The sequence below is a fragment of the Branchiostoma lanceolatum genome, chromosome 5, assembly GCF_035083965.1.
Source record: "Branchiostoma lanceolatum isolate klBraLanc5 chromosome 5, klBraLanc5.hap2, whole genome shotgun sequence".
In the NCBI taxonomy this organism is placed as follows: domain Eukaryota; kingdom Metazoa; phylum Chordata; class Leptocardii; order Amphioxiformes; family Branchiostomatidae; genus Branchiostoma; species Branchiostoma lanceolatum.
This window is the reverse complement of record NC_089726.1, coordinates 1144184-1151595: the sequence shown is the minus strand read 5'-3', so window position 1 is coordinate 1151595 and position 7412 is coordinate 1144184. Positions and strand designations below refer to the sequence as shown.

Genomic DNA, 7412 nt, shown 5'->3' with positions numbered 1-7412 from the left:
ATAACAACGATAGTTACAAATTTACAGTCTTGATTCTAATAATCACAATCACAAAAGTGTATGTTTCTGACTGAGGCCATACAATCGTCACATCTTTCTGCCTTTTTGTTCTTAAGCCCTGTTCTGTAAAAGTCAGATCACATTTAGAAAACTCAACCAAACCTTTCTACATGATTACTTATGATTGACTAACATTGTAAAGGCACAGAGACTCGTTCATCGTGAGGGCTCTGATGGACTCGCAATGCCTGGTTTAAGGCCCATGTACGATTTACTCGTCTGTGTTCGTCTAAAGAAAACTTTTTATTGTATATAAGTCCCTGAATATGAATTGTGTGATGTAGTTTTAATCTGACCCACTGATATTATTTCAACGTACTTATCAAATAGTAAGAATCTAATGAAATTCAGATGTGTCCGCTGACATGCCTGCAATGTTGGTTTCTCAATAAAGATTGATTGACTGTACAGGTATTATTGACTAATTTCTTCATGATAGTATATTCGTTATTCAATAATAGTAGTGTTTATAAATTAGACTCATAAGTGGCAAATCCTTAGAAAATTCAGAAAACAACATTTTTATTTGGCCCCTTGATTTCATTCCAGCTTTTAAATTTCACATGTCTGTTGTAGAGTTGGAGTTTGTCTGAGAGCCGCTGTACAGCAGTTGTGAGAGCTCGGCCTGTCGCCTACAGACGACCTGTAACAATGAAAGTTAGCATGAACAGAATGACTAGATTTTTTATTATTATTTCAGATCGTTTGCAATAAAAACAATAATGCCTTCTTGTAATTTGTCACACAGAGAATTTGGCTTTTTCGTGTTCATAGGTTGAAATGATTTCAACAATAAGTGAATTCATCTGAAGTGAATAGGACATGACATATGAAATTGAGCGAGTGACTTCACTGATAAGTTCCCTAGTTTTAGTTATGTAAACAGCACTGAAAAAATTCCTATTCATTATGGAACTGAACAAACCATGTTTTACAAGTTCCATATCCACATAAATCTACAATTGCCTTAAGAAGCGAGAAGAAGTCGAACATGTAAATAGTAGACAAGTATAGATTAGTCCTATTAGACGTAGTAAGATATAACCTTCTATTACGTTATATTGCTGTATGTATTCCTTTGCTTATCACAATGACCTGTACTTAGCTTGTTTAAGCATAAATGTACAATAAAGGTCTTTCATTCATTCATGCATTGTTTGTCAACCAATTCATACTGTCGTTATCGAAATCTGGAGTAAGACACTGAAGCTGTTTTGGTTCCTCTGTTGCATGATTTTCCCGGAGCGCGTAACATTTAGCCAAAATTCAAAATATGTACACGAAAAGTGTATTTTCAGACTGTGTTTTACGACTCAAAACATTTAACGACTTAGAGGTAGTTGTATATCAACAGTCTGCACGTTGTTACAGGGTGATTCACGCGCTGGTTTCTGTGGAAACGACGAAGAGAGAGTCCGGAACACCACCTCTCACAGTAATGGAATGAAGCGGGAAGTAAATAATTAGGGAGATCCAATTATATTGTTGGTTTGGCGGAGATATTCATCGTAGCCCCCGAGGTGCCATCGTACAGGAGGGCTGAAGATTTGCACGTGATCAGATGTATACTTAAGCAGTTACATGACATTCGCTCGTTCTCATTTAAATGTTCACATTTCGTAACTTCCGTTACCGTTTGAAGTAAGACGTCCCTGACATTAGGATATGCTACATAGGTGCCAAACTGTTTTTTTTTGACGACTTAAAACTTTTCTGGCTTTAAACAAACGACAGTTTGGCACCTTATATGTGGCATATTCTAATGTCAGGAACGTCTTACTTCAACCGGTAACGGAAGTTACAAAATGTGAACATTAAGATGAGAACGAGCGATTATGTTCCATTCATTTTTCAAAGGCAAGTTTATGTGACGTACCTGGAGCGACTTGGCAGATGAAGTTCAACTTGATACCGCACATCCAATTCATCCACTTCCCTTTCCACAATAACGAGTAAGAAACGCAATTGCCGATGCCCTCCGGTTCTCCCGGACCCCACGAGTTGTAGTCACCAAGTGCGGAACCGTCCACCCACTCAAACCTTCCTTCTCTGCACTGACGGTGCAGGCCGAACAGGTAGCCGAACTGGTCACTCATGATCACGGGCGTATACAAGGAGGTCAGGAAGGCGTTGGTCTCAGCGTCTCGGGGCATGGCGAGGGTGCCACCGTCTTCACGACAGGCCGCGGCCGCATTGCTGGCGGTCTTACGTGTGGAGAAGGCCTTGTAGCAGATTCCGCGCCACATGGAGTAACCACCAGGACAAGGTCCTGTAAGAAAGCATAAGAAATATTGGAGTACAGGAATGTTCGCGCCGACTATCCACTGCTCATCTTCAATTAGAATCTGTATATAGATTTCTGTGTCTATTTACAGCTGATTCTACGGCACATGGTATAATTTTCGGGAAAGGTTGCTATAAGACAGATATTATTTTAAACAAGAGCTTTTAAAAAAAGCTGGCGTTTCGGCTACGTTTATAAGTGTGAATTGTCTTTTCCCTTTACTTGAAGTAAAATCTGCCAGAGGAAGTCACTCAAGGGCTGTTCAGTCTATAAGAAAAATTGTCATTTTGGGAAATGAGTACTGTTTTAATAGAGAAAGGCAGATTGGGGAAAGCAATTTTGAAGTCACTTAACTTAAGTGCTTTTGAAAAAGCTGGTCTTGGCCTACAACTTGTGCTTATTTGTAAAATGTATAATAGGCTCATTATAAAAGCTATCAATGTAATTATGTACATGGCACGCAATAAAACATAAAATTTGAAAAAGCACCATTGAATCATCAGCACTATGGTAATTAAGTGAAATAGAAGTTCATAACAGCTAAGGTTCTATCTAAAATGACTACCAAATGTCAAACAAATCAACAGCTACCTCATCCGTATTATTCTGGTTTCCGCATTTACAACATTTCTTCCTTATTTTCCTGGGTAATTTTGCTAAAATTCATGAAAATTCCCATAGTTTTGTGCCGAGGGGCGCCACTTTCCACGTCCGTGTTGTCTGAATCAAGGACATTATATAGGATAGGAAGGACTGAGCACACAGCCAGTCCCTATTCAAGAACCTTCGGTTCATGGTTGTAAAAATAATTGACACCTACATACTAATTACCCCCAGATTTGCATATATTCCAAGGGGCCACAAGCGTCCCACTATTGTAATACAAATTCAGATGGCTTGACCGGGCGATGAGGACTTCTTTTGGAGTGTTTTTCAAGCTGCAAGACGATCGTGAAGAAACGGAGGAGCTGGAAGTCCTAAAAAACGCACAAAACTAAATATAAAACTTCCTTGGTCTGGCGTAACCGAACTGTGGGGAGGGGAGATCTTTTTAACACTTACCTTGCGTCAAGCTAGAATACCGGCTAGAAAATTGAAGAAGAAAATATCACACTGGAGATTTGGGAATTCAAGACATACATGTATTTATTCTATATGTACAAGTATTTTAGTAAAAACAGAACCTTGGTTAAGCTTGGAGCGTGATTCACAAACAAATATTTGATGCGTAAACTTTAATTTATCCTCTACGTGGTATTTTCGGCAACGCTGTATCGTGGGACGTAGCTTTGGTGGTCATGGCTCTTCCACGGAAGTTTGCAATCTGCAAAATACAAAAAAAATCGGGAGTCGATCATCCTCTCGATATAAAGATTGGGAACCTACATACATGTTACCAGGCATGAAGATGTATACTGTGCACATTCCCCGTGTGGCGTTACGATCATATCACAAGAAATTCATTTCCTACGAATATTACACTGGAACAAAAATTGACCAAAACTCATGTGCCTAGAACATCAAAAGTTAGCCGAGAACAACAACAACAATATTCTTATAGGGACACCCAAGCCTGGTGCTTTCGGGCAAAAGCGTTATTTTTTTGGTTCAAAAGGTTAAGCAATTCTTATAGATACATCAAGTAGTGAATATTTTTCATATTTCTGAGACGAAAATATAGGTACGCATGGACAAAAATGCCTGTAAACTCACTCATCTTGGTCGCACGGCGCCCGATCACATATCAAAATGGCCGCCAACGTCTTCCCCGGATGATGGTGCCGTCTGCACACGTCACGTTTGCTTCCCATATAAGGAAATCCGCGGAAACTACAGGCATCTCGCCCGTCGTTCGGCCAGCATCGGAGAGCGTGACGTCACGATCGGGCGCATTTGCATGGCCTTCGCCGGGTTTCGGCGCGAACGCTCAAATCAGACGGCGGAGAACAAAGAAGCGCCGCCGGAGGGTGGAAACAATAGATCGCCGCAGGGCTTAGCGGGTCTGAACAATAGCGCCCAGCGGGGACTTTCTGTGTGCTCAGTCCTTCCTATATAATGTCCTTGTCTGAATGAAGTCGATACTGAACAATGGAGCATTTGCTACTGTAACAAAGAATCGCTGTTTTGCAAACAACATCAAGAGCCTCTGTTTACATCGGGGATAGAAGTTTAGTGGCGAGTGTTTTGCAAGAATCATCTTACCGCGCATAGGAGTCGCTGCACGGTATTTTCCATTACAATGAACAGAAAAATTCGAATGCCGGGTTTGGAATCTATGAAGTCCTGTTCATAAGACAAAGGCCTTGTATATATTAAATGAATATTTAAAAATAACAAATATAAAATATTTCTTTATTTATTAATGAAAAAAATGATATTCATAAATATGATATTGATAGATTAATATAATATCAATATATATTTTTGATATTCAATATCTAAAAAGAAAAAAAAAATCCATGCAAGGAGACGAACCCGGATCTTCTGGGTCCGAAGTGCTTCGCGTTGTCAGATCGGCCAAGCTGCGGTACGTAACTATTTACTCTGGACGTAATGCTATAACCTCACTATATGGTATCATTTATGCCGATTTTTGCTCGTTTTCTTGACGAAATCATTTTTTTTCTTCTGCAATCTTGTGGAATAGATGTAATATGGTCATTTTTCAGGATATCAAAGTCCGAAACCACAATGCAATGATATTTCCGAACAGTTGTAGCAGTTACATGTACATGCGGTCGCCGTCCTGTGTCACATGCAAATCTGGCGTGCCTGCCTTTTCCTGCTCTCTTGCCATATAAGGCAACGGCTATACAAGGATTTGAGAACGTATTGCCATAGTCTTATTGTGTGCGACACAGTGTTGAACCAAGCTTGAAGCATGCTTGAAGGTAAAAGCCAGGACATTGCGTTTCGGTGCGAAGGCACCGAAACGCAAAAAAGGACAATGGAAGAACCCAAATAATTTCCATTAAAGATATTGATGAATTTATGTGTAGTCGATGATTTCTATAATTGGAATATTTCATGTCATCTGTATCAATCCCGAAGTCTTTGTACCCCAACGGCCACACAGCTAAAACGAAAAAAAATACGAGAATTATGATTGAAGGTAAAGAAAATTAGAATGACAAAGAATTACGCAACAAGCTTTCGGCATGTGATGGAATGCGTGCCTCACCTTGATGTTCAGCCGGTCCGGGAGGGCTGGGACACTTGGACATCCCTGCTGGACCGGGCGGCCCGACGGGTCCCATCAGCCCTCGGGGTCCAACTGGACCTGGCGGCCCGACGGGTCCAATCAGCCCAACTGCTCCTGGCGGCCCGTCCTTTCCCATAGGACCAGCCAGCCCCATGGGCCCCTTTTCTCCAGGAGGACCAGGTGGCCCGGCAGACACAGGACCAGCCGGCCCCATGGGCCCCTTTTCTCCGGGAGGACCAGGAGGCCCGCCCGACACAGGACCAGCTGGTCCCATGGTGCCCTTTTCTCCCGGAGGTCCAGGAAACCCGGCAGACACAGGGCCAGCTGGTCCCATGGCGCCCTTTTCTCCCGGAGGTCCAGGTGGCCCGGCAGACACAGGGCCAGCTGGCCCCGTGGCTCCCTTTTCTCCCGGAGGTCCAGGTGGCCCGGCAGACACAGGACCAGCCGGCCCCATGGGCCCCTTTTCTCCGGGAGGACCAGGAGGCCCGCCCGACACAGGACCAGCTGGTCCCATGGTGCCCTTTTCTCCCGGAGGTCCAGGAAACCCGGCAGACACAGGGCCAGCTGGTCCCATGGCGCCCTTTTCTCCCGGAGGTCCAGGTGGCCCGGCAGACACAGGGCCAGCTGGCCCCGTGGCTCCCTTTTCTCCCGGAGGTCCAGGTGGCCCGGCAGACACAGGGCCAACGGGCCCCGTGGCTCCCTTTTCACCCGGAGGACCAGCTGGCCCCATGGCTCCCTTTTCTCCGGGAGGTCCAGGAGGCCCGGCAGACACAGGTCCAGCAGGCCCCATGGCTCCCTTTTTTCCCGGAGGACCTGCTGGCCCTGTGGCCCCCTTTTCTCCGGGAGGCCCGGCAGACACAGGACCAGCTGGCCCCATGGCTCCCTTCTCTCCCGGAGGTCCAGCTGGGCCCGTGACTACCTTTTCTTCCGGAGGCCCAGGAAGCCCGAACTCCCGAGTTTTGTCTTCTGAAATGATAGAATCAACCTTCCCAGTATATACACGGATACACACATGGACACACCAGAAACAAGGTCCTCCATATTTTCATTGGGGTGATAAATATCTGCGGTCCTTAGTTTGGAAAAAATTGCCAAAATGCAGCGTCCGTCACAAAAATTGAACCTGTATTACGTGTCTAGTCATCGGTCCTTCCAGAAAATTAGACAAGACACTTACAAACCTCACTTTTAATTCATCTATAACTTATTTTGATTATGCTGTTCATTAGCCACAAACAGTTACAAACGCTACAAAAAGCTTCTTGACGAAGGAAGTAAACCGTCACTCAGAAGTGACATTATCGTAAAGTACTAGTAAATAGTACGTACGCTCCAGCTCCTTGAAACGTGCTTGCACCTCCTCGAAAATAGTGAATCTGACTGTATCAACAACAACAAAAATCACGTCAAATTTCTGTATAATACTGTCTTGTCAACGGAATATTACAAGCATCACGTACGAAGTAAAGTTCAAGGGATAAAATAAAGCTGACCTGCAAAATAGGAGGCGAGAACAGCGATGACCACTACGACCACAGGGCTCGAGATCTGCCACAGCTTCCTGCATCGGCTGGCGCATTTCGCCCTATTTTGGGCGGATGCTTTTGAAGCATACGATATTTGGATATTGCTAATTTTTTTCATAAATCAACATTACTTTAAAGTTTTCATTTTTTGTAAAATGTACAGTGTCCGTTGCCATAGGTGCAAAAAGAATAATCAAGGAAATAATGCACAACACGTAACAACAGCTGCAGGTGCCCTAGATAGCTAAATCAACTAGAGTTCCACGAACACATTATCTTCGCCAAATAATCAAGGCTTATTGTGCAAACTTGATCATACACCATACCGTTTGAAAGTTAT

The 7412-nt window shown here is 43.5% G+C and overlaps 1 long non-coding RNA gene across 1 annotated transcript; it reads right to left on the bottom strand.

The window, feature by feature from the left end:
* Positions 1-3472: 3472 nt before the first annotated feature.
* Positions 3473-5283, bottom strand: LOC136434337 (uncharacterized). Its single transcript, XR_010755733.1, has 2 exons — positions 4058-5283; positions 3473-3668 (listed from the first exon to the last, which is right to left on the bottom strand). It is a non-coding gene; the product is annotated as an uncharacterized lncRNA (long non-coding RNA).
* Between the last annotated feature and the right edge of the window lie 2129 nt (positions 5284-7412).